This window comes from Agelaius phoeniceus, chromosome 11 (assembly GCF_051311805.1).
Source record: "Agelaius phoeniceus isolate bAgePho1 chromosome 11, bAgePho1.hap1, whole genome shotgun sequence".
NCBI classification, from domain to species: domain Eukaryota; kingdom Metazoa; phylum Chordata; class Aves; order Passeriformes; family Icteridae; genus Agelaius; species Agelaius phoeniceus.
The window spans coordinates 19,062,931-19,089,214 of record NC_135275.1 but is presented as its reverse complement, the minus strand read 5'-3'; the positions used below and the strand labels follow the sequence as shown (position 1 = coordinate 19,089,214).

The following is a 26,284-nucleotide window of genomic DNA, read 5'->3' as shown; positions in this document are numbered from 1 at the left end:
TTCCATATACAGCAAAAACACATCTAATCATAACTCTGGTCTAATGCTCTCTTTGATATGATATGGGGGGGGGGGGGGGGGGAGGGGGCTAAAAAATCTGTTAATCCTGTTATGATTACCCTTGTTAGACTTTAAAAAAAATAAAAAGAAAAAGAAAAAGAAAAAAAAAAGTGGAGTAGTATCCTCTGTTGCAAGGGTGGAAAGCCAATGGTAGGAAGGGGTATCATGGAAAGCATCTCTGTAACCTTGTGGTAGACCCTGAATTTACCCCATGGAGTAAATACCCTCTGGGATTACGGGACATTTTGTTGAAATTTGGAGATTATAAAGAGCAAATGATGGGTACCCCACACAGAAAGCACACTGTAACTTAAATAAAAATTAAGGATATATATTCATTTGCACAACCTCAGCCTGTGGGCAATACACCCTTAAAGTGCTGTGAGCCCCTCACCAGGCAATGTAAATCTTGGTGGCTCAGGAGCTGAATCTGACACTTGACAATTGCATATGTTAATTTTTACCTGTTTGCATTCAGCTGGCAGTCAGTTGTTTTTTTTTTTTTTTAAAAAAAAAAAAAAAAACACTTTCTATTTTTAAACAAGGGACTGTTTGAAATCCACCACAGTGCAGCGAGGGCTTGATTGCAGGCTGAGGGTTGAAAGATACAGCAACAGCACTTTTAACAGTATGTTAACGATGATGAGTAGAGCCAAAATGTATGGATTTAATTAGAGAAAAACAGTTACAGCTCTTTCTCATTGTCATTAATTTATGCAGTTAGCCAACGAAATTCAAAAAAATGTCCAGTTATATTTGGATGCACCCTTTACACAACTATTCCTGTTTTTGTTGAGTGTCCACACCCGTTAAAAGGATTTTTAAATCATTCCTCTGTACTTGGCTGTGAAATGCCTGATTTCAGATGTTCTGGGTAGGTCCAGAGTGCCCGAGGAGGTGTTGCCAGCCAAGGGACCCCTGTCACAGGCAGCACTGTCTGCCATCACCTGGACTCCACCAACAAACCATAATATCCAGGGCAGTCACTCCCAGTCCTGCCAGAAAGGAAAGGGCGTACTCAAAATACTTGAGGCCTTGCCCTTGCTTATTGTTTTTGGAAAGTCTTTTGTTTTCTTCTTTCGGCTTTGGGTTTTTTTGTTGGTTTTGTTTTGTTGTGCTTTTTTTGTTTTTTTTTTTTTTGTTCAACCCACTAGTTAATGTTCATTTGTGCTGGGCACAATAAAAGCCTGAGCCTGTCAGTTTATATCACACGAGGGGAGGAGCAGTTGGTGATGTTTGAAATATTTTAGACTTTAGAAAAATTCTTGTAGGTGTATTTGCTGTGTTAAAAAAAAAAAAGATTACTCCTGGTAGTTTATGAATAAATTGATGTCTCCTAGCAGTTTATAAATATATATATATATAAAAATACATACATATATATCTATAAATATATATATATATTCCCACATATCCTTTTAATGTGCTTTGATATTTATATAAGAATGAGATTTTGCTAAATAAAGCCTCCTAAAACTTGAAAAGGGGGAATCCCAGGCACTGCAGAACCTGCCCAGCCCCACCTTGTTGGGTACAGACACCCACATGGTTATTAGGGAATGGCAAGAGCTGGATGTGACCTGGCAGTGGCTCATGCCACTCTTTGCCTTTAATATTGAGAGCAGTCCTGTGTATTCCAACAGCAAACGTGCACACACAAACATCCATCACATTTTTGGCTTTGCTGCCTCTGTAGGCAGGCAGGAGGGGAAAATTGTATTCACTGGCCATGAAATGAATTTAAAACAAAAAATCAGAGAAATAAAAAGCGAAGTTTTTTATTATTTTGGCAAGCACTGGGGTTTATTTTTCACTTACTTGTTGGGTTGGGTTTTTTCCCCTGTTTCCTAGACGTACTGGACAGACTTGCACTGTGCATAATTACATGGGCAGAGTCTGGAGAGCTTTCCAAACACATGATGTTTATACCTCATGCTCACACTGGCTATTTTTAAATATGGCTACTTTCTGCTGCATTTTCAAAGCTTCTCCTGACACCTCATGCAGTCTGGAGCACTCTCACCTGTTTACACCACCACCAAGTGCTGGCGAATTCAAAACAAAAACATCTGATAAAAATCAAATATTATGTTGCTAACTGCAAAGTTCATTTCTCCTCAGAAGTCCGTCTTTAATTATAAAACCCGCATAACCCATTTCCTTTGGTGTGCAGAAAGGTGTGTAATTAAACTATCAGCATAATACCTTTCTACATGTAAAACCTGCACTTATGAACTTTAACTGCTGAATAAGAACTCCTATTACATGACCATTAAGTATTATGAATAAAGCAAGTCATTGTAGTACTTGATTAATTTTTATGCACTAACCATTGTGTTCTGCACAAATTTGGTTTCTTTGGTTTCTTTTTTTGGTAGGTGTCCTTTCTTCTCTCAGCCATCCTGCTAAGGTTGTGCTCCATCCCTCCATGCTTCTCTCCTGCCTGTGGCCATGCCCAGCTCTGTGTGGCCTTTCTGTGGTCATCATGGGGGAGGAGGGAGTTTTGCTCTGTCTCTGTGATATCCCCAGTGGGTATTTCTGTGGTGCTGTGGCCAGTGAAGGGGGCACAGGAAGGCAGTGGGACCAGGTCCCCTCCATGCGAGAACTTGGTGCAGACTGAGCCTTGACTTCCTTGTCTCATCTTTGAGTGGGCTGGGGAGTTACTGTCAGCTGGGTGGTTTTTAACTGATAAGGAATATCAGATTTGTCTTCTTTCATGTGGATGTGGCAGCAGACCCTCAGAGGACAGCCTTTGTGCTGTTTGTAGGACCCCAGGAGCTTTGCCTTGTATCTGTTACCTCCCTCCCTGGTTCTCCCAAAAATGTCTCCACCACATATCAGCCTCTTGCCAAGAGAAGTGGGAAAGGAAAAATAAACATCCCAGCTAAAACCCATAACTCCAAAACCCTAATTGTCAGCAGGACCGAGTGTGCCAAGATGCTGAGGAGGATTCTGTGGTGCTGGTCCTGGCTGCCAAGGAGCCTGCACTCCATAGCCCAGAGGACATCTCCAGGACATCTCCCACCCTACGTGCAAACATTCAGGCCCCCGAGCCATTATTCATCAGCTCCTTGCAGCCACGCTCCCATATGCTGCCTGATGATTATATTGAGGCTGATCTTTGAAGTCTGGAGTCAGGAAGTTGAGCTCAGTTATAATCAATAGCATTTCCAGCTCTTGGAAATCTGCACTAACCACTCAAGGCAGCCAGCCCGCATTATGTCCTTGTCATATGTATATATTTGCATGTTCATTAGCCATGTAGTAGCACAGCTGTATGTGGTTTCATTTAGCTTTTAATTATCTTCTTTGGGTTAGTGTTTTCATCTCTACCAGACTTAGCAAAGAACAGAAAATCACTTAGGCAAAATAAACGCTGCTGAGCAGGTCTGGGGCAAGGAGTGCTATTTCCTTGTGCATCCTACTGTTCCATTGCAAAAGAAATGTTTGGTTCAAAAGTTCCAACTTACATTAATAATAAATCTGTCTCTTCATTTCCCCCATCATTTGCTTATCTTATTCAGGTGGTTGTGGGTGTAATTTTTCATTTGCAGCAGGTGTTTTTTTACATATTAGATAAACTCCATCCTTACAATCCTTGGCATGGATGTTTGTATTTGCTCCAACAGCTGCTGTTCCAAAGCTCGCTCGTACACAGATCAAGGCATCCTCCTCTTTTGATGGAAGTGACTCATACCTCAGATGAGCTGAAAAAAATACCATGGTCAGCTGCAGACACCTGCATTCATGCTCTGGGTTTAAAAGTTAGGATGTGGGTTCAAGCTAATTTTGTGCTCTTCGGATTTTTATATGACACCCTTTATTTTGGTTTCTGAGAAATTTCCATTAGTAAGAACAAAACAAGGTGACTAATTTCTCTGCTGAACTTTCTTCTCCTTTCCTCCCACCCCGCCCAATAAACAAAGAAAAAAAAAAAAAAACCCCGTGATTTATTTCATTCACTTCAATTACTTGTAACAAGGCCAGCCCCTGGGGTCAAAGGCTCAGGGGTCATCTTTGGTTTAACAAGCAGTGAGGTTATCTGTGCAGACTGGGGTAGGATGCCGAGTCCCCCTCCTCAATGCTCAAGTCCCTGGTGTGCACAGCATCAAGGCCTAGAGGAAGTGTTGATGGAGAGGCCAATCTTATTTCACGGGAGCGACAATGAGAACTGACCTTTGAATGTGCAGTGGCTTGAGAGCAGCCGTGGTGAGGAGTGAAGGATGGTGCAGCAGGAGTGGTGCTCACAGAGCTTCAGCCAAATGCAGCCAAGTGCTTTCAGTACCATGGGATGGATGTACCTTCCTGTCATGCTCCAACCACAACACAATCTCAGCTCTGCTGTCTGAAATTAAGAATTTAATTTTTTTTTTTTCTCTTACAAACATAGTGGAGTAGAAACACAGACATGGCAAGAACCTGGAAGTGTCCTCCACTGCTGGCTATTTCACAGGGCTGTGGGCTCCTCCTTGGCTACTGGAGGACAGCACTGGCCTTCTGCAGGAAAACACACCACCTGACTGATCTGCTGATCAGCTTGTGCTCTTCAAAAGAGCCCCTTGAATCAGCTCAGGGCAAAAGTCACAGTTAAAAAGTGCCCACTAGTACAGGTATATTAGTCCACCTTCATCCTTACTGTAAGTGATCCCTAACAGCCTCTCAATGTTGAGCAGAGCACATATCAGGTGGATGAGTTAAACCAAGACCTACCTGGCTCTTTCAGTGGTGGTTGCTGGCATTTGCCTGCCTTTCACAGTTTTTTTCTTTCTTGGTTGAAAGAGTGAGACACACTCGGTGCTGATGCAAGGAGGCACAACTTCACTGGAGCTGACAGTTCTGTTTTCCTGTTACACCAGTGGTTTATTTGGAGAGGATTTCCCAAGTATCTGTTGGGGAATTGGAGCCAGGCAGCTGGGAGCAGATGGTATCTTATCAAAGGGTGATAATTGTTCATGAATTAGACTCCTCTGCATCACCTTCCTCTCACAGACCCAGAGCAATATCTGGAGCTGGCCTCTGCTTGCCATTTCAGCAGCTCTCCTGTAGCAAGGAAAATATATTTTTATAGTTTGCTTACCTTGACACTTCCAACATTTTCCCAGCAAGCTGAAGGTGTAATTAAATGACATGCCAGATGCTGGTGTGCTTTATATTATACCACCTCTCAGCTGGGCTACTGAAAGGGAATGAATGGAGTCTTAAGACAGCTCTCCTATAGATAGTTATTATCTCTTTTCAATAAAGAATGGGTAAGGTTGAGCAGAATGTCAGTAAACCTGTAATTTTCTAGCCTTTCAGTTACCTCTGTTCTTCTGATCCACCAGTGATGTGAAGTTTTGTTGTACTTTGTTCCGTCAATTATGGCATCACTCCAAGAAGGTGGCGGGCTCCTGCCTCGCATATGCATATTTATGATAAGGTATGTTCTGATCTTCCTGTTGTGCCTGAAACCAGGTGTTCTGGGCCTTTTGAGGTGGGTTTGCAGCACGGCCTCTTTTGGGCAACGAAGCTTTTGGGGTGAAGCTTTTTAGCTGTAGGCTGAGAAAACAAAAGCTTGTTGGGAAAATGACAGCCAAGTTTCATAACTTCAAACTTAAAGAAACAGAATTATTTTTGTAACTTTAATAATAGGATTTCTAGAATGTATTTGCTTAGTTCACTGTATCTGCTACCTCAGAAGATGGATCTGGTGTATCTCTTGGCTGTTGCACTCAGGTTTTAGACTATTCAGTTTTCAGCTTCACAGGACACCAGCCCAGTTTTCAGGGAGATAAGATGTTGGCTGACACAAAACAAACTTGCCAGTGAGATTTATTTACTTACTTGGAAGTGGAAATGTTGTTTTAATAATCCAGCCAGCCCAGGAGTGGAGGTGTTGAACATTCTCATGGCTGGCCTGGAGAAGGGTTTGCTGTAGCCTGGTGTGGTCCCCCCTCTGCCAGCAAAGTGTGCTCTGCATGGAGGGCAGGCAACCAAGCCAGGGAAGGAGAGAACTGCAGGAGCAAGGACTGTTTTCCTTTCCCAAACTTCGACAATTCTTCATCTAGATATTTATATTTATCAAGAGCATGTGAGACAGAATGTTTTAAGACCAATGTTTTTAATGGGTTGGTGACTCCTGGTTGTCTGGAGGGTCAGTGACACTGGCCAGCCCCAGCTCACACACAGAGCACTAAGTCCACAAGCAGCCAACAAGGTTCTCCTCTGCTCTTTTGGGGAGCGATGTTCCATTTGACAGAAGAAAGCAGCAGCTGAAACTTTCACATGCTGTCAGTTCAGTGAGTGCAGGGCACCTCTTTCAGAAGTGAGGTGTGTTCATAATTAAAGATTAATTTACTAGCACTAAACCCAAAGCTTTCCTCAAAGTCTACTGTCAACAGACACGCTCCCTTTCAGTGACATTTGCATTTCTAATTGGGACTGCTTATTACCAGAAAGCCTCTGCAGCTGAGATTTAATTTTATATATTTACTGGTTGTTCTCTTCCACCAGTGCCCTGCAACTGGTATTATCCAGTCTCCCTTGCAGGGTGTGGGTGCCTCTGAGTGGGCACAACTTCACCCTCCCAGATGGGCAGGAGCACATGCATGTCAGGAAGCCACAATGTGCCTCAGGAAGATGTCTTGTCAGTGAGAAATGCTAAAAAGGTCAGTCCATATAGAGCAACCAGACTTGGAGGAGCAAGATCAGAAATGGAGAAGGCCAGCACTCTGATTTTGTGCCATGGCTAATGTTTTCTCTGTTCTTTCAAACTGGAATATTTCTACTTCAGAAAATACATTTAGATTTAGAAATCTTAATAGACATGTGAATCATTTTCCTTCTCTAATTTACTGATTGATATTTTTTTTCTTCTGTCCTGGAAGAACTGATATTAAGAACTCTATTTAACAAGTTGCAGCACACCTTTTAGACCCTTAGTAACAGGAAATTGCTAATAAGTGGGCTTCCATGTCATGGTGCTCCCCATCCCTATTTCCTGCTTCAGGGCAGGTATGAAATCCAAGGGCAAAGTCCTGTACACGCCATGAGAGAGACAGTGCCTGCCCAGAAGAGATCGCTGCTGGAGTAGACAGGAAAGAAAGGAAATATTATTATTCCTCTTTAACAGATGGGAAACCAAGGCGCAGAGAGTTGAAGAGGCTTGCCAAAAGTCAGACAGAAATCTGAAAACAGCCAGGAACCGAATCCAGGTCTGCTGAGACTCAGGCCAGTGCCTTAATCACTCGACTCCTCATAGTTATTATATTTCGCTAGGATAGACTATGAAATTTCTGCCTCTAGCTATAGCTACAGTGCTCCTACAGCATCTTCTACCCTCCATGTAATTTTTTTCCCTTTCCCCCCCGCCATATGTGTCAAAAAGTCCCTCTCCTTGCTTATGAAGGTGCTCAGCAAAGCTCTGCCTTTCTTTGTGTGCTCCAGCCCTGACCTTCCTCACAAACAAATTCCTTTCTTTTCCAGCACTGATTCCATTTGCCCGCAGCCTTGTGACAATTCCTGCCTGGTGCTGAAAGTGCCGTAGATGTCTACAGAACCTTCACAATGCTGCTGTGAAAACCTCCCAAACTGAGGTGCTCAATCCCCTGGAAAGGAAGAATTTGTAGGTACTCCCACACATTCCAGCCCAAAGCCTGGCCACAGACCCCTGCACACAGCTCAGTGCTGCAGGAGTTTAAGCAAAGAGCTTTATGCAAATCCTCTCCTATCCATCATGGAGGGGAGTCCTTCATACTTCAGGAATGATGGGAGAAACAATCTATCGATATTCCATAATGAGCATAAATGCCCTTTATAAATTGTTTCCCTTTTATTGACTCTAAAGCAAATGTAGCTGTGAATGCTGTACATTAATACATTTTATACCTTCTAATGGTTTGATGGCCTCATATATCCAGTAACGCTGAGAATAATCATTAGATTGTAAGGAGTGCAAAATATGTTTTATCACTTGAAAATGGAATTCCTTCTTGAAAGGTAAAACCAGTGGTAGATCATTGATTTGAAAGGTCAGGGTTAAAAAGCTTATTAACGACTGGGTTAAGCTCTAGTAAAATTCTTTGTTTTACTCAGCTGTATGAAGCATTTAGCTAAGTGAGACTCTTCATTAGGACATTAGTGCTTTTATACTAGCTGTGTAAGGTAAGAATCAGTAATTTCCAGCTTATGTTCAGGAAAAAGGCATCGAAAGTGGCACACACTCCAAATAACACCAGGTGACATGTGGCCGTGGGTGCAATGGAAAACAACTGCTGCAGCATCCAGGGGTGGAGGCAGCTGGTGTGTGCAATCCCTGCCTCTCCCTGTCGTGTGTGGTGACCCCCAAGCAGGCCTTGGCCAGGCACATTAATCAGGTTATCAGATATATCAGGTTTTCAGATATATTAGGTTTTCAGATGTATCAGGGAGTATAGCAGACGACCAGGTAGAAATACTGGCTTGGGTTCCAGATGCCTCATAGCTGTGTCAGGACACCACAGTGCTGAGTTAATGAGCCCCAGCTCCCTACAGGGCTCTGGATTAGCTAAAGTACGAGGTTCACAGGGCTGCAATGCTTCCTGCCTCTGAGACAGGGAGTTTCTGCCCAGGGACAATGTGCCTGCCCCTCTCGCCATTCCCTGATGTCCCAGCACATGGAGAAAGGCTCTGTATTACGGGTACAACAACAGTGCCAGCTCAAGCTCATTGTGGTTGCCCTCTATCCCTCTCAGCCATCAAAGAAGCACAGACAGATCCCAGAAGAAAGGCAGGGTGGGACCATGGCAGGGGATACTGCTCAAGAGTGATGGGAATTTTTAGGCCACATGGGAAATGTGGGTATTTCAAGGCCCACATGAGCAGAAATGTTCATGCCAGATGAAAATAAGAAAGGTGGTGTCCCAGCACCACACTGAGCTGACCCTGAAGAAGTAGAAATAATTAGGAAGAAATTCTGACCTGTGAGGGTGGTGAGAACTTGGCACAGATTACCCAGAGAAGCTGTGGCTGCTCCGTCCTGGGAGTGTTCAAAGCCAGGTCAGGTGGGGCTTGGATCAGCCTGGTCTAGTGGAAAGTGTCCCTGCCCGTGGCAGAGGGGTTGGAATGAGAGAGGTTCAATCTGGAGAGAGAAGAAAAAAATAAAATCCCTGTAAGGATCATTAATCACTGGACTGGGCTGTCCAACTCTGTTGTGGAATCCCTGAACCTGGATGTTTTCAAGACCTGAGGGGCCACAACCCAGAGCACAACTGTCACCAGCCCCTCAAGGAATGTTCTCTAAAATCCCACAATAGAAGGCAGTGCCAGTGGAAAATGTAGCAGAGATTTCCAAAGATGCCACAGATTCCAAAAGCTGCAATGTCAAAACCACTTTCTGGCTCTGTCAGTTCAGCATTTCACAGACATTTATTGTGGATAGAACAGAGGAAATCCAGTTGGAAGAGACCTACCAGGATCATCAAGTCCACCTCAGTGCTGATCAAAATTTAAAGCCTGTTAATGACAATTTTGCCTGTTTGTAAGGCACTGACCAGCCTGGGGCATTGACCTCTCTTGGAAGATGGCTCCATTGTTTCTCTTGAAGGATCATGAAGATTATTCTTTTGCCAGTATCTTCTTCCTACACTTGTCCTCATCATTTGCTACTTGTTTCTAACAAAAAAGAGAGGCCTAAAACTCTGTCATACCATGTTAAGAAGGCTTTTAAATGTTTTTAATGGAACAAAATAACAATACAGAATATAATATCCACAGCATGTGCTTGGTGCAATGTAATTGCTCTGGGATACTCAATTCTTTTCATATAAAGCAGCCATACCAACCCAACCATCGGAACAACTTTAATATTTTATAGTGAAATTAAATTGCAGATTAAAACAGATGGTTTGAACATTTCATTACCAGCCATGGTGCTTATTTGCTGACCATTGGCTGGTATATGTAAACATATAAAAAGCAAAAGAGCCCTTGGATACAAACCATACTCTCCCTCAGCTTTTCATTCATGGTTACAGCATGGTTATGAATGTTATGGATCCAGACAGGGTCTTTAAATGTGCTGAATTCAATTTACTTGTACTGATGAAAGGAAGAGGTCATGGAAAGTGCAGAATGGGTGGGAAGAGTATAGAATATTTGTTAATTGTCCTGCCAATGCATTTCAGCTCACAGCTAGGCAAGTCCAGAGCTTCTGCACCTTCGTGCCACAGAAACCTGGCACCAGCCATCTGCCAGGACACCTTCCACTATCCCAGGGTGCTCCAAGCCCTGTCCAACTTGGCCTTCAACACTTCCAGAGGTAGAGCAGCCACAGCTTCTCTGGGTAACCTGTGCCACAGCCTCACCACTCTCAGAGGGAAGCATTTCTTCCTAATACCTAATCTAAACCTACTGTCCATCAGTCTGAAGCCATTACTCTCGTCCTGTCTCTCCAGGCTAAGGTAAACAGTCTCTCTCTATCTTTCTTGTAGCTCCCTCCAAGTACTGAAGGCCAAAATTAGGTGTCCCCAGAGCCTTTTTTCCAGGTTGAGCCATCCCTGTGCTACAGGACAGGGCTGGCAGCTTGTGACAGAGAGGGCAGCACCACCAGCCCATCAAACAAGAACAACCTGTCTTCACTGAACGAGTTAACTCTGCCTTCAGAGCCATTAAATAAAACCTTCACAATTACAGCAAGTATTTCCCCATGTTTTCAATGTACCAGCTGCACTCAGCAATGTTGCCCCAGGTATTTAATTTTTCAGATATTGTCAAACAAACAGAATTCTACTCTAAAAATAATTATGAACAAATCTATAAATGTATTTAGCTTTGGCAGAGCTGAAGTGAATAGATGTTTTTTAAAAGTGTAGAAGCCATGCTTTAAGACGTTTTCCATGCTGGTTACTGCTGGGTTGGTGAAAATGTAAGGATTTCAGGAAGCACGAGGATGAGCCAAGGATATTCTGTTTTACCACCACTGCATGATGCAGTAATATCATAAAGGAATATTAGCACCTAGCAAGAACACAGCATGTACATTACAACTTAAGGATTAGGATAGGACACATTTCTCCTCTGCTGACAGTACATCCAGCAATCCCAGTCAGGATTTCCATCCAAAAGAGTCAAGTCTGAATGAGCCTGGGCATCTGCTGCCCAAAGGATTGGAAAAGAGGTTTGTGTTTGCACAGCTTTAGGGGAAAAAAATTCAAGCTTTGTGCTAAGAATCTTGTGATACTCTTGGAGAGATGCAAAAAAATGGAAAGGTTCTGGGGGTAGATACAGTCAGCAAAACAAACAAATAGAAATCATTAAGTTTGCCCTCACTCTCCCAGTTCAGTGTTGGAGCTTCTGGTGGGTTTTATGTATTTAAGATCTGACCAGAACTTCCAGCTATGAGGGCAACATCTTTTCTTGACTGGTACTTGACTGGGCTTGCTGGGAGCACTGGTTCCAGCACTGCTCCTACGCAGTCACTGACTCAGTGTGAATTACCCCAGCTCTGGGGAATAATGGACATCAGTCACACAGGACAGTGCAGGGCCTCATTTCCTGCACAGGGGCTGAAACCTTGAAACAATGATGTGCAAAGACACTTTCACAGGTGTCCACATCTGCTTCCCAATTTAAACCTTAAACCCTGGTTCTGCAAGGGCTTTAAGGAAACAATTTTCCAAAGAGGAAAGGACAGGGGAAGGCATTAGAGGCAGAGGATCACCTTCTTGTGACACTGCTCTTTCAGGATCATAGCAGCATCTTCAGACACATAATCCTTGATCCTTGTGTGTTAGAGCTATCATGCAGAAAAGTTTGTTCAAATAATAGCATATTGTTGACAACAAACTAGAAGAGCTATTTAAAAAGAAAATACCGTACAATGCATGCTTAAAAGGGTAAGAAAAAACCCCAAACCGAATTGTATTTTAAAAATCAGTATTTATCAATAGTCCCAGCTATAACTGGAGATTCACAGCATGGATGCTGAAAGAATGGAGACAGCATGGTAATGAAAAAAGCGTATCCATCATCAACAATACAATACTTACTGTGACCTAAGGTCAGGTTTGTACAGTTACACCAGATGTTAGATTTCAGCCGTTCTTTGAAATGAAGAAACACAATGGTTACTATTCCTGTAGTGTTGTGGATTTCATTAAACAACACGTTTATCTTTCAGCTTTAAAATGTAGAGCAAGATTAGGATATTCTAACATTTAGGTTTCAGAAGGATCCAGTAAGCATAATATAAAGTAGGGGGGTGGCTCTATAAAAGAATTCCTATTTTGAATGCAACAGCCAGATCTTTCCTGTGGCAAAACTGAGAGGCAGCAAAGGGAAGGGTGAAAGAAGCAGATGCAGTAAATAGCTCTAATGGTGTGGCTGTTTATAAATCAGCCCAGGACAGGGTGTGCATGGCCCTGGGGATGCCCTGCCCCCTGACACTGTGAGAGCAACCGTGACTCTGAACAGGGCTTGCTCTTCTCTGTGCTTTAGCTTTTTTCCTCCTTTCTTCCTTCTCAAGCGATAACAGAGGAGTGGGGCCATCATTAGAAGAGCCTGACCTGAAAAGAGGCTGGAATTGCTTAGGGTTTCCTTTGGTCATCCCCTCTGAACTAGACTGGTCCAGCCCTGGCTGCTCTGATGCCTCTGAGCTCAGCCCATTTCTTCAAATAGCAAACATTCCCTTGCAATGTATTCCCTTACCTTCTTTATCTAAGGTCCCTTTAGCAGTCACTGTGATTTTATACAGTTGTATAGCTAATTTATTATACATGCATGTATTTGTATATGAATATAGTATATGCTACATATATATATAATTATACATACACGCACATATACAAATACACACATATTAGCCTTAAGAAATAACTGCCACCCTGAAATCATATTCTCAGTCATTACTATTAATCAGGAATACTCACATTCTCAGGCTGAACAGAAGAGACAAAAGGCAGGCTTACAGTAGCTACCAAGAAGCCTTTAGATTATCCCCTCCTCTGTCTTCTTCAGCCTACAACTCTGCATTGTTTATAAACAAACCCTGTTTTGGACAAAGTAGTTAAGGCAGAGGAGCAAGGTCCATGTCCTGAATTATTTCATTAAAAATTAAAGCTTTGTAAAAGTGTACACATTTCATTAACTTTGCATCGCAGGCTTTGCAAATATTCTAAGGGATGCTAATCTCCTGGCTTTAATTAGATTGAAGGTCTCTTGCAAAGGCTATCATTTTAATATAAAATGAACGATCTTTTAAGCTTTTTGAATTAGAAAACAAGAACTCCCATTTTAGATCAACAGTTACACACTGAAACAAAAGAGTTTTGGATTTTTTGCAAAGTTAAGGTTTTTGCACTACCTACCGTGCAATTGTAGAAGTCAGGCAGTGCACACATTCTGTCCGGGGTATGCTCATAGAATCATACACTGGCTTTGGTGGGAAGGTTCCTTAAAAGATCATCTTGGTCCATCCCCCTGCCATGGCAAGGACACCTTTCACTGTCCCAGGCTGCTCCAAGCCCTGTCCAGCCTGGCCTTGGACACTTCCAGGGATGGGGCAGCCACAGCTTCTCTGGGCAACCTGTGCCTGGGCCTCACCACCCTCCCACAGAAGAAATTTTCCCAATGTCAAATCTGAACACCTTCATTTTGCAGCCATTCCCCCTTGTCCTGTCACTACATGCTTTTGTAGATAAGGTCTCTCCATCTTTCTTGTAGCCCCCACAACAGACAGAGACACCCCCACATCCCAGTCCTCGGCAGCCAACACCTCTTTTACACTAATTCCACCCCAGAACTTCCCCTGGATCAGGGCCTTGCTGGCACACTGACTCTGTCTTTCTTCCTCTAGTGACTTTCTGTGCAATATCAAGTTGACTCCCAGAAGACTTGCTCAGAGTGACCCCAGAGGAGCAGATCTAGAGAGGAGAGGAGCAGGGCACTGCCTGTGGGCACTGCCTGTGGGACATGCTCACTGCTGTGAGCATGGGATAACATCTCAGCCCAGCACTGAACTTATCTTCCCTACCAAGGACTGCACTGAACTATTTTAAATCTGCAGTTCTCATCTGCCCCTGTTCTCCTGCTATTATCCCCTGCTAGGAGACGAATTTTTATATTTCTGACCAAGATGCAATCTTCTTTCCCTTATCAAACATAATAGAAAATGCTGTAGTTACAGAATAACAAACTCATCTCCTGGATAGATGTCAATCTATTTTTAAGTGTGGGATCAGCTTGGGAGCTGCCTGTGACAGTGTATCACTTCATGCCAACATGGTGCCTCCTCATTTCTTATTTCACTCACCTCCAGCCCCCTGCCTTTGGCACACATTGCCTTGGGTGTTGCTCCTTTTCCCTCTTCAGCTGGTTCCCCTCTGCATGCAGAGGGCCCAATCCTGCCTGCTCCCACCTTACAGGTTCCAGTTCAGGTAAATGGATGCTCCTGCTTTTGTGCTGTTTCAGGCTTCAGCCCTGTCCAGTTACTTCCAGCTATGCTCATCCAAGCCCAGAAATTGCTTGTACAGCTGTGCAGTTCAGCTTTGCACACTTTGCTGTTGGACTTTTGGACCCATAATACACTTATAAACAATCTTACTCTGTCCTTTGAGGATCACATTTTGGAGGTGAACATATTATTCATGGAACCGTGGAATGGTTTTGGTTGGAAGGGAGCTTAAAGCTCATCTTGTTCCAAACCCTGCCATGGACAGGGACATCTTCCACTGTCCCAGGCAGCTCCAAGCCCTGTCCAGCCTGGCCTTGGGTGCTGCTCTAGTAGGGCAACCTGTACTAGTGCCTCACCACCCTCACAGCAAAGAATTTCATCCTGATATCTAATCCAAATCTGCTCTTTTTCAGTTTCTTTATAGTCAGATACAGGGCAGGCTGCTTTATGGAATCTGACTGCAGAGAGAGTCTTGCAGAACCCCTTTACTCGTATTTGTGGGGAACAGACACCCAAATCTACTGCTAGCACTAAATCCAGTTGGAATACTAGTTAATTAAATAATGACTTTTTTTTCCTTTCTTTCAGTTCATCATTCATACCAATGATGTATGGGTGTACAGACTCTTCAAAACTAAGAGGGCTAAGCTCCAGGTATAAATTTAATTAATCAATAATTATAATTTTTAAACAATCTTGATTTATTAAAAATTGACCTCCAGAAAAAGACCTGACTCCATTAATGTCTGTGCTTAGTTCTCTGCTGCTGACAGTCTTGCTGGGCAAGTTTCCTTTAAGAGCACAAAGTCCTCAATTTCATTTCTCCAGTTCCCTAATTTTGATTCAGAGCCACATCTTTGTTTAAAGGTTTATGTAGATAAACCTCAATTTTGTCAATCTCAATTTTGTATAAGAAGTAGGATCAACTTCTAATTTCCAATGTTAAATCCTACGCTCTACTTTCCACTGCAATATTCTTGAGATGACTGTTCCAGGTTACATCCCATGCTGGGTTCAACACTTAGAATAAACTAAAGTAACAGTAACTTCATTTACTCATTAAGAACACGGGTTTGCTCTGAAACTACCTGATATGCAGTGAGATTTCAAAGTTCAGGTGAAGATATGCAACTGTGGCATGGGCGATAACAATGACATTGGGGACTGCCCAAAATATAAATTCTCTGCTTTCCTATTGCTCAAGGACACACAATAATACAAGTAACATTTTGTGATAGCCTGTATATGAAACAGATATGAAAGATCTTCCCAGGGAGTGCCCAGCTGCTTGATAACGGGATGTCATTTTAAACACCTAGTGAGAGGTGAAAACTTATTGGCCACCCTATTTTCTTCAGTATAGAACCTATTGAAAGTATTCCTGGGGAGGCTGTTACATACCCAAACATCAGCAGAGGATCAGCACAGGGGCTTGAGGCTGCTGGGCTGCCAGGATGCTGCACTTCCCTCCTGAGAGCATTGATCCATGAGGGTGCAGCTGGGTAGTGAGCTCTGGAGAGTTCTGGCTGTAGGGAAAAAAAAAGCTCTGGCTTTTCCAACCTCACCTCTGCTGCAGACAACCAGTAACCACGCGCATTGCATTCCCCTTCCTCGCAGAGCAGTGCAAGAAGACACATGCATTAGCACAGCAGATATTTGAATGTTATTAAGGGTGTGAGAAAAGGCCATACTGGAGTAAAACCAAAGTCCACCAAGAGCATTGAACTCCGGGGTTTGGTGCCTAGGAAAAGACAAGGTGCACAGAAAACACAGCACCCACTGCCAGCCAGCCAGGGTTAGCTCCCCTTGACAACATCTCACTCTTCACGTGTCAGATTGACCTAAAAAAGCCTTTTCCTCTACGTGCTCTGACAGGTGTTGTATTTGAACAAATGTTAATAGACAGCATATTAACTCTGACGGCTTCAGATCACCGAGGTATGTGTCTGAGTTTGCATCTCCTGGATAAACATTCCTGACTCTCATCTGCTTTGATCAGTATCACTCACTCTGTGATCCCTGCTCTTCCCCAGCGTCGTGACAAATTTTTGGTTCCGTGTCAACATCAATGTCTCAGTGGCTGTAATTGTGGTTGAGATGGGCCACTTCATCTCAGTATCACATCCTGGTGGTTCACAATTGATCTGAGCACACTCTGAAAGTTTTATGAGCATCCCATTGCCAGGGATTTTTACGATCTTGAAGGCGCAGGAACATTTCTACTACAACAGTACAGAATGGAGGCAGAGAGGGCTACAGCACACTCAGACCCTTTCCTCCTCATATTTCACTTCAAAATCTCTCTTGTTTAACCACTGGGCTGGAAAGGAGGAAGATTTGTGACATTTTTTCAGGCCAAGGTAAGACAGCAGAAAAAATTAATTACAGAATTACAGAATCATCAAGGCTGGAAGAGACCTTCAAGATCATCTAATCCAACTGTCAACCTTGTACTACCATAATCACTCCTATACCATATTCTAAACCATGCTATTCTAAACATGGAAAACTCCCAATGAACAAGGTTGGCATTACACTTTTTACAGGACTCAGAATCTGACACATATTCAATGGGACTGTTGTGTCTCCTGTGTTTCTGCTACTTTTTTTCCCATTTTCTTCTTTAACAGTAGTAGAATATATATTTGGAAACATCCATAGCTTAGCTTCATCAGCTTCAGTAAAGCCATGCTTATTTCTACCATATGAAATTCTGCCTTTAAATTTTAGAGGATATAAGAAAATGCCCTAAAAGAGCTCTAGACTGTACAGTCCACTGATTTTTCTCTGTCTTAAATTCCCCTTGCCCCAAGCTATCACCTCAATTTACTTGTTTGGTTTTTTCCTTCCCCTAGTGACTGGTTTACATCTCAGGTACTTAGAACAAAGAGCATTGTTTTGATCTGTGTTTAAGGCAGCATGCCCTGGAAGCCACTTGCATCGTAGTTAGTATTCTGCCTTTTTAATTTTTTTAAATAGAGACAATTCTTATCTGTTACAACACTAGAGAGAGGCTTTTTTTCTTGCATAGAGACAAGTGCAACATGCAAAAATTCTAGTTGTTAGAGCATGCCACCTAAAAACTAGGCTCATTTTCAAACCACATGCTCCAATTAATAAATAAAGTCTATTAGTACTGAACTATTGATTAAACATAAGAATCAGGGATTCCAGCATCATCTCTTTCTCTGTAGGCTGCTACCTCCACCAGTCCTTATAAGTTAACATTTGAATTGGAATTATCCCTTGTAATTACATTTATATTAATAGAATTAGAAGGCAAACGCTCTTCTGAGTTTTATCTTTGAGTGATAAACTGAATTCTCACTTCAATCTATTGCGCTTGCACAGAGATTTACTGTATGTGAACCTCGTGGTAATTTTGAGATTGAAACTTGGGCAATTCTAGGGACAGACAAGATCAAGAGACAGATTTGTCTGCTCTCAGGTGGCTGTACCCCACAAAGCTTTTCCTTTTCCAAACCCTTATTGGTTGCTCTTAGCAGCCCTTTCTGTAACCCAGTCCTTGCATCAACTGCTTAGTGTGTACAGAAATGTTTATATCCCTTGAGCTCAAGCCTCCTTTACTTTCTCTTCATTTCCCTTTCTTAGAGCCTGTCCATTTGTTCTTGTATTTGACACTAGTTTTCTGACATCTCTCCTAGCTATTCCCCTTAGAATCGTGTATAAAATAATGATGTCCACCCTGAGCTTTCCTCTCTTCAAAAAGCACTGACCTAGTTTCTCTGCTTTTACAGTAGAAGTTCTCCAGTCCCATGTCAACGAGGTTGCCCTGACATATCTTAGCTCTGATAGTTATCTCTCTCTTTTAATAATGGCATCCTGAATGGGGATTATTTCCTCTAAATGCATCTTCATCTGTTCCCTGTAGACTATTTCCTTTTGAGTTACTTCTGATTGATCTGTTTTTGGTGGTAGGGCTACGCAAAGATAGCTCTGATCTTTCTATCCAGGGCCTGACCACAGGTGATGATTCCTGTGGACTTTGGCCAGAATTGGAGCCTTTGATAACATATTCCCCAAACCTGTATAAAACACAATGAAAAAAGCCACAGTTTAAATTGCTCTTTCTTATTATTAATGGAGCAGATCCTCAGCAAGAGTAGTGGGTCACTTAAGTCCTTGGATGTGTGCAGAGATGACAATATTGCCTAGTAGCTACAGAATCGTTATTTTTGTACAGCACCACTCACTTATTTTCCTTCGTTTGCACTACATTCTTTCCTTTCATTATGTCCAGGCTCACCCTTTTTCCTAAAGACCTGACCCTCCATCATCAAAGTGAGGGGGAGATTTCACCTAGGCTTCTGCAGGCACATCATGAAGGCCTGGCTTTTGCTTTGGGTAAGTTTTTAGCATGCTTTGGTTTCTCTCTTTATTTTTTAAATTCACTGCCCATTCCCTTTCATTCCTCTACCCCACTTATTTTTTTATTTATGCCTTTTTTTTTTTTTTTTTTTGTATTCTTTATCCTTTCTCATTGACCTCTGACTGACAAAGTGCTCATGGGCTGTAGAAACTTCCCCTCATCACTTACTGTGATGCTGCTGCAGGAACTGGAGCCACTCTGCTGTCCCTGCAGCCTGGCAGCCTTTGGCTACAGCACGGCTGCCTGCCTTTGGATTGATGTTTGGCATGGTCCCATCACACAGTGCTGAGACAGGAACTCCAGTGCCTTGGGTCTCTCTTCAGGGTCTGCCTGCTGATCTGAGCTGGGATGGGCTGGATGTGAGACTGCTCTGGTTTATGTTTTTGAGCTATCCAGAATGGGTAAGCAATTTTCCTTTCTGATATTTATTGAAGAATGGAGGTGTCCTCCATCACCTGCCTTACTTCAGCCTCAGAAAGTCCTTGCACCAGCTGGTTGCTGTGTAAGGATCATTTCTACTGCGCTGTTTGGGAATAATAAAGTTGACTTCTGTACAGTTTGTCTAATTTTGTGTGGCAAACAGGAACATTTGCTAATTCTGTTTGTACTGGTTGCTCCTTGCAGCAGGGGCCATCCTGCCTGGCTGGGGAGAGGGTGTTGTTTTGCAGGGTGTTAGCTTCCATCACTTGAGATTTGATATTTTTCACAAGTGGGTGCAATCTTGATTTACTGATGTCCCCTTTTTTCTTTCTACTTTTCCCTAAAAATAGATTGTATCTATCTACCAAAAATGTGCAGCTGGTTGGGTAGTTCTTCCAAGTGCTTTCTGTGGAATGAAGGCAGACCAAAATGGCAAAGACATAAATAATTGATTCTGTCCCACTGAAACCCCTGGACTTGTTCCCCAAGCCTGTCTTTCATGTAGATATATTATCTCACTGAGAATTTCTTGTCAAACTATGTTAAGTAAATAAGAGAGGTGAAATATCAGCAACAAAGCTAACAAATGGAGCCGAATGCTCCACTTGAAAGAACAGATCTAGCTGTTTACCATGCTAATCTGAAATGAAATGAAAATGTATGTTTTTCATCTTTTCAGACAACGATCTTCAAATACAGGTAGCTAAGGTCTTTAACAACACAGATTTATTTTTTTTTTCAAGAAAAACCCTATTGTGGAGGTATTTTATGTGTCTGTGTGCCTGGATCAGTGTAGAAACTGAAAAATCTATTATGTTGATAATCTTACCAGACTGAGCCTTTTATCATAATATATTTATGGTTTAATTTGCCTGTTTTATATGTACCCACCTTACTTTCTGACGCTGTGAAGGGGATGCAGGCACTTCCGCATGCTCTGAGGTTTATGCTCCCTTTGCCATACTGAACCCCTTCTCATGGCTGCTCTACGTCTGTTCCACTGCTATCCTCGTGGCCCCACTGTGAGCCCCTTATGAAATCTGGGCAGCAACCAAGCCAGTCAGTCATTAGTAGTTCGTTATCAGTAGCATCTAATATTCGTTGAGTTCCAGTTAGCAATTTTTTGATATTCGGGGAGCCAGGGACTAACTGGGTGTTATTCTTTGCTTCGCAGAGATTAAGCTCGATTTGCAGCCTGGTCCCAGCAGCTTTCCGGAGGGAACATCCTCCCCAGACAGGCTGCACGCTGCTAATTACAAGGGAAATCCTGGCAGTGTCAAAGCCGGTGCCAAAACCTCCCTGATTGCAGCAATGCCGGGATCTCACCAGATGTCTGGATTGTTTATCCATCTGGGGGTTTCTTGCCCGGGTTGTTTGCTGGCCGGCCTTGACCTTCCTGGGGAGCCAGGGCTCCTCTTCCACCCCCGCAGGAGAAGCGCTGCTTCTGACGCAGCCCCGGCCCCCAGCCCCATCTCTGGCTGACGTACCTCTGGCGTTTTCAGCCTGTGACATCCAGAGAGGAAGAGAAGTGTCTCATCCGGCTGTGGCTGTCCCTGCCTTTCCGCTCCTGTCACCCAGACCTGGCACTGGGCTCCCCAGCGACCATCTGCCTCCAGCTCTGGAGGGAGCGCCCAGACAGACAGACCTACAGGAAAAGATGGGTGCGAGCCTCGAGGAACCTAGTTGTTAAGGAGAGACAGGAATATGCAAGTAATTTAATTTTTCATGCAAAACTCTGCTAGGAACTACCAGACTTTCCAAAATGTATTCCAAAGAAATGCAGAGATAGATTCCCGACCGGCATTAATCAGTGCTGATTAAGTCATGAAGCTACCCAATTTCTGCCTGGTGAGTACTTTTCCTGTCATTGATTTATTGCCTTCCTTAGAAAAATAAGACCTGGGAAATAAAGAGTTCAAGTAAATTTGCTCAGTTACCCAGCCAACTGTTGACTGTGGTACCAGGGATAAGAAATGTTCAGGGGAAATTCCTCGTGCACATTCATGCACTGAGGCCAAGAGCAGAGGTGTCCCGTGGGCACTCCAGACCCTCCAGAAGCTGGAGGACACAGCTCAGCTGCAGCAACACATTTAGGGCCTGGGAAGAGCAAGAAGAAGATGGGAGCAGGCTGCCCAAGCTCCCTGGACACCTCTGGGGACACAGCTGATGACAGGTGCCTGCAGACCTGGTGCACCTCTTCCTTCACTGAGGAAGAGGGAAATGGGCTTTTCCTCAGCCTGCCATGAGAATGGCTGTGCTCATGGGTCAGATCCAACACTTGCTACCAGTATTCCTGTTGGTGCCTGGCCATCAGGTGCTGTTTCTCTCCTCATATTTATAAGGAAACTCCTCAGTGTGCATGAATTCAGGCTTGCAGGCTTGGGCTGTGTGGGGGTTATTGTTTTCCTGCAGACACATGGCATTATGGTTAAGTCACTGGATATGGTAACACCACCATCTGGATTTGTTTTTCAAATGACAACACATTATTTGTTAAATACTCTCTACCCCATCTTCTTTAAGATATTTTAAGGATAATTCTGCAGAGGTGTACACAGGACAATTCTTATCAGCTTTATTTGTTTGCCTCACCTGTTTGCCCACAGCTCAATTTAGAGCATTTGTTGCATATTTTCATTAACCTGGTATGACAAACTACTTTCATAAATGTATGAACTACACAGCATGAAGAGTACAGCTGCAAGAGGCCACCTGCTAGGGACAACATGTGGGACTCTCCAAACAACATAAATGTTTTGATTTTGGTGTATCTCTTTTATCACATTACCAGTGGATCTGGGTCTTGTAGGAGCTTGTCCCTTGGAAAAGACATTAGATCCTTTAAAGGATGTATATCACCCATTCCTGAGCAGTTACTAACACTCCAGAACAGAATTTAGGACATGGTTAGCAAATCCATCCATTTGCTATAGTAATTTGCTAAGTATAAGAAAGACCTCTGGTTTAATATGATGGAACAAAGTGAGATAGCTCTACAAGATACAGTAAAATTGCAAGGAAAGGATTTCTTCACACATGGTCTTAAACCCTGTCTCCCTTTTGCCTGTCAAAGGCACACAGAACCTTTGTTTCTCATCCTATGACTCAGCTCAGGATGCAAGTCCCTTGGTGTGCTGTAATCATGCTTTCACAGGGCCAGAATAGGAGCACTTAGAGCTCTATTACCCAAACTGTGCACACACTGACCATACATTTGCTGTATCAGGTGTTTAATGAAAGCTGCCTTGGTACAAACATGAGCCTATTTGCTCGCCAGTGGCTCCTGTCACCAACCTCATTTAGTGACAATGAACAAGAAATTTACTTTTTTTTCTCCAAACCAGAATATTTACATATTTCAGCCCTGAGGCTCAGCCCACCCCACCCTTTACTCCAGATCTTTGCCTCTGCACCACTGCACTAAATAAATTAACAAGTTATCAACAAGACTGCCAGGCCACTATGGCCTCCCCATTACTGAGGCTGTCATTGCCACTCAGGGCTCTGCTGGAACGTGACAACTTCACAGCAGAAGGTCACTCCCCCCAGTCACTCTCTCACTGCTGCTTGGAGGCAACTTTTCTGAGAAATGATTTGTTATGGTAGAATCAGAGGCACATTTGTTAGTTAATTCATTCTGTAAAACTCAAATGAGATGAAAAACAAGCATAGATCTGACAAATGGCATTTAATTATGTCTGAGCCTAAAATTCATAATACATATTTATGCTGCCCTAAGTCATTTGCAGCCAAGGTCCCTTTTATTCTCATAACTGAGTCCATTTACTGATATGGGAAGAGGGTGTTGGTGATGGGTTACTCCATGTCCTTTCACTACTTTGTGCCATCTCCTGCTCTGAACAGGCCATGGGCTTTCCCCAAGTTTACAGTGCAGCAATTCTCTAGGTCTTATTATTCTATACCCTGTGCAAGTAATTCAAAGAACTTATAAGTGCCCAATAGTTTTAAAAGATGAAAGATGAAAATTTCTAATTTCTAATCACATCTTTTCTTTGACTTCTTTGTAGGTGTTTGTTTGAGGCTTTGGGACTTGGAAGATACCAGGATTAGGACTGCCCTGGGACTGTGTCCCTGTCCCTACAACCTCCCACTGTCAGGAAAAGCTGTTTAGTGCAGCAGAGGTGGAGCTGCCTCTACAGTGATACAAGGAGATAGGGTTAGCACAAGCCAAGTAAAAACACGTTGCACTAATGGTGCAGAGGTTTGAGAGAATGTGCAAAGCACAGGCTCCTGGGAAATGGACATTGTCACATGTGGCTCGTTAGCACACTGAAGCTCTGACCTAGCAAATATTTACATGCACTTAAGTGCACATTTGAAAGGGCTAAATATACACCTGCTCCCTGCTTCAGCTGCCAGACATCTCTAGACTGCATTTGGTGCAACTGTCTTTGACTCCAAAACATATGCTGCAGTTGTGCTGAAGATGTAGGTGTATTTTTATAATGGTTTAGTGCTGTTATTGTAAAAGGAAGGAATTTTTTGAGTTCTTCTCTCAACATGTCATAGAGTATCCAACTAGCATCCTGAGCAATGTTTGACTGGAGAGACTTAGGAGAATTTTGGGCTTCTCCCCCTCTCCAGCTTCCTTTCCTCTCTGCGGAGCCAGGTGCATTGGAAATACTGACATGACCATGGGGTCAGCAAGAGGCTCCTGCTCCCCTGCCATGAGCTCCCTCTGCAGTCTGAGCATCCCTGCCTGTGGAGCACATCCACCACCACAGCAGCCCCAGAGAGCCTCACCTGATCTCCTAAATGGGAGTCTCTGGGACAATCAGCCCTGACATTTCAGGAAGAAGTGATTTCACAGCTCCTGCCTGGCTGCCCTGCCAGCCCTGCCTCTCCTGCCATGGCACTGCCAGCCTGGGGAGCACCTTTCACCCTCACTGTCATCACTGCTCTGCTGATGCTCTGAGAGCATCACTGCTCTCCAGCCACCACCTCCTCCCCTCTCTCTTGGCATGCTGCCATCCAAACTCGCTGGGGAGCTTCAGGATTTTTTATTCTCTGGTGGGAAATTTCATTTGGCCCTTTCAAGTGGGACAAGAACAGATATTAGATTTGTTGACAATGAAGTTCTTTTATCTGAATTCAACAAAAGAGGTACAATGAAAAGATTGCAGCTGTTGAACAAAAGAACCAGACCTATTACAGAGTTCATATGCATTTACAAGTGGCACATCAGTGAAGGCCCTCCTCCATCACTCTTAGAGATGTACCCTCCTTCCACAGAAAACTTGTTAATCTCTCCCTCAGCTCTGCCTGCTGTACATACCCTTGAGAGAACATGGTGTTTGACTGTCTTGCCAGATCCTGCAATGACAGAACTGCTATTAGCAGGTAAAAACTACATGAAGGTGTTTTATCTTTCTGTAGGTCTTATAGGTCTCCTCAATGCAGGATGTGACATCAAGTTAGAACAGCAGATGCCTCAGGTTGTAATTAAATTCTAAGACCACCATTGCCCTAGTGAATAGATACTACTTTAGCACATATTTAGAAAGATGAAGAGGTAGACAGAAAAATAATATCATAGATGGATTGGTAGGTGGATAGATTTCAGTCAGAAATGAAATTAAATTTGCAATTATTTTCTTCTGTGATTAAGTCACACAGCTACTTAAAAAGTATTTCCTAAAATTTAAGGTAAAAAAATCAACTCTGTCAAAAAGGAACTCAAACCTGGCAATGGAAACTGAAAGGAGCCCCAGATCCCACATAACTGTTATCTGACATCATACAGCAACTGCACACGGTAGCGATGACAACAGGGCATCTATTAACTAGAGAAAACCCTAATGAAATTTGTGGGCTTGCAGTCAGTCAATCCTGCAAAAATAGCAAGTGTTAGCCCTCATGCCAATGAACCAAGCACATGAGAGCAGGATTGTAAAGCAAAAGCTTTACAAGCTCACCAAGGTGGCCCAGGCACCGGGTCAAGAGCTGAGCTAAGAGTTAAAGAGAGCATGACCATCCCTGAATTCCTGCCCTGTGGCAGTGCCCAGCACAGCTGGCAAGTGCCAGAGCCCCACAAGGCAGCTTGAACTGCTGCCAGTTGGACTTTCCTTAGAAACACTGAGAGCCCAGTCCTGCTGGAGCACAGTTTGTGTTGGCTTCCCTCTCCCCATGGCCCTTACTCAGGAGATGGAGCAGGCACCAGGCAGGCTCCACACGCCTCATGGCACTGGGTGTCTGCAGAGAAGCGTGGAGCTCCTGGGCAGAGGGAGCTTCCCTGGCTCCTTTTTGAAGACTTGCATTCATGTACAAAGTCATAATTACACTGGACAAGCAGCAACCATTAGGATTAACTAATAGTTTATTCCTAGCACCTTGTCCATTTGTAAAATCTCAGAAACTTAATTTACGTCCTGACATATCCAAGCAACAGATTTGTACTTAGAATAAACCATGGTTTCTAACTTCTAAGCAACAAGAACATGTGCATTACTTGATTTACAGTTGTTTGTTTTTTTTTTTTGCTAATCCTATATTATCTTCAAGATCTTGAGAGCTGTTACAAAATTCAGATGGAGAGTGCAGAACTCACCCTCCAGGTGCAAAGCCACAGGTCCCCTGTTCCCAGGACATTAGAGGTGCCTTTGTCACCTTGCTGGATTCCACATGCAGAGCTCCAGGTACGCCACTGAGGCTCTGAGCTTGAGGTTCAGAGCACTTCTGTGGACAAGTGGTGCCATTCAGCAAAGCCTGCAGCAAAGCCATGGAAATTTTTCATTGACTTCTGCACAACTCAGCATTTGCTTTGCTCTAATGAATGAATTAAATGTTCAGCTGATTACTTCATGCAGCTTCTACTCCCAATATTAAACCATTGCTTCATTCTCTATTCCTGTACCTTTACCAAATAGTAGTAGATTATTTTGTGGGATAACCTCATTTTCCTTCCTTTCTTCCAGTGCCTTTCTAAGGCAGAAAAAAAAAAAAAAGGCACAACCAATGAGCTGGACCTCATTAGAGCATAAAGGGAT

General features: G+C 43.3%; 1 long non-coding RNA gene across 1 annotated transcript; it reads right to left on the bottom strand.

Moving 5' to 3' along the window:
• Positions 1–1,552: 1,552 nt before the first annotated feature.
• On the bottom strand, positions 1,553–15,970 carry LOC143694997 (uncharacterized). Its single transcript, XR_013183857.1, has 8 exons — positions 15,869–15,970; positions 13,383–13,494; positions 12,066–12,119; positions 8,998–9,157; positions 5,363–5,598; positions 4,771–5,100; positions 4,237–4,405; positions 1,553–3,767 (listed from the first exon to the last, which is right to left on the bottom strand). It is a non-coding gene; the product is annotated as an uncharacterized LOC143694997 (long non-coding RNA).
• Positions 15,971–26,284: the final 10,314 nt, after the last annotated feature.